Raw genomic sequence first — 1,999 nt, forward strand, 5'->3', positions numbered from 1 at the left:
ACACACCACACTCCTCACAGACAGTCACCCGGAGGAAACCCACACAGACACAGGGAGAACACACCACACTCCTCACAGACAGTCACCCGGAGGAAACCCACACAGACACAGGGAGAACACACCACACTCCCCACAGACAGTCACCCGGAGGAAACCCACATGGACACAGAGAGAACACACCACACTCCTCACAGACAGTCACCCGGAGGAAACCCACACAGACACAGGGAGAACACACCACACTCCTCACAGACAGTCACCCGGAGGAAACCCACACAGACACAGAGAGAACACACCACACTCCTCACAGACAGTCACCCGGAGGAAACCCACACAGACACAGGGAGAACACACCACACTCCTCACAGACAGTCACCCGGAGGAAACCCACACAGACACAGGGAGAACACACCACACTCCTCACAGACAGTCACCCGGAGGAAACCCACGCAGACACAGGGAGAACACACCACACTCCTCACAGACAGTCACCCGGAGGAAACCCACGCAGACACAGGGAGAACACACCACACTCCTCACAGACAGTCACCCGGAGCGGGAATCGAACCCACAACCTCCAGGCCCCTGGAGCTGTGTGACTGCGACACTAACCTGCTGCACTTTTGTTAAGTGAAAAACCGATGTATGAATGACTCAATGTAGGTTCCTATGATGCACGCTACTCCACAGCTAAAGAACTCTAAATGAGAGGCAACTAGTCTGGTAATCTAATCATTTTCAATCCTTTCATTCATTAAACAAAAACCTAAACAGTCCCAACATTCTGGATGGGCTCCAGACCCAACACAACTCCACCCTGAGCTGGATGAAGCAGTTACTGGAGATGAATGAACAAATGAACAAGACGTTGCAGCCCTAATGGAAGTCCTACCGCAGACGGCAGAGTGATCGGTCCTCCTACCGGAGATTAATCTACTTACCATTGTTCATTTACAACCCCATTCTAACATTTAAACCATGGATGAGCTGGGTTAGTTAGAGCAGGTCTGGATGGGATCTAGAGCTGTGGTCAGTGCTCCTTACGATCCACCTTCTGAAATATAATTTGTTGTGTGTGTAATCTGAAGATCAAGTGCCTTTGTTCGTTCATTCATTTATTTTCTGTCACTGCTTTATGCTAAAAGCAAATGGTTTGTTGAACAGAGGAGGATTTCTCAGCCACACAGATGAAGTGAGACCTAACCAACAGGGAAAGTTAAGTATGTTCCTATTAGACCATTCCCACTGTCTGTGTAACACTAGACATGAGAGTGCAGCAGTTCTGACATTTTAAAACACTGAGGTGTGAATATTTTTGACAAAATAAACTCCGCATAAGACCCACTGTTCCCTGAAACATCCTGGAAATTTGTGTAAACTACAGTCTGACTTTGTTCTAAGACAAACATTAAAAAGCACGTATTAGCCCTGAGTATTTCTGTCTGATGAGAATGTTACCTCTCCTTTTGACTTGTGTTTCTCCTCAAAGCTGGCTCTTGAGATTCTGGAGCAGTGATGAGCAGAAAGTGAGGTGATGGAAATCGTTAAGTCTTATGTGAGGGAGACAAGGGAGACAATGTTTGCCTCCAGTGGCTGGAGCTGTGAGATTAGAAGTGTGTGTTTTCAGGTTTAAACTGTCATCCAACCAAAACACGCAATCATTTTACATAGATCATTTTTAATTTTGCAAAATTCAATTATACAGCAGTAAATATGTGAATGGTGTAAATTTCACCCGGAGGAAACCCGCGCAGACACAGGGAGAACACACCACACTCCTCACAGACAGTCACCCGGAGGAAACCCACGCAGACACAGGGAGAACACACCACACTCCTCACAGACAGTCACCCGGAGGAAACCCACGCAGACACAGGGAGAACACACCGCACTCCTCACAGACAGTCACCCGGAGGAAACCCACGCAGACACAGGGAGAACACACCACACTCCTCACAGACAGTCACCCGGAGGAAACCCACGCAGACACAGGGAGAAC

This window comes from Hoplias malabaricus, chromosome 7 (assembly GCF_029633855.1).
Source record: "Hoplias malabaricus isolate fHopMal1 chromosome 7, fHopMal1.hap1, whole genome shotgun sequence".
NCBI classification, from domain to species: Eukaryota; Metazoa; Chordata; class Actinopteri; order Characiformes; family Erythrinidae; genus Hoplias; species Hoplias malabaricus.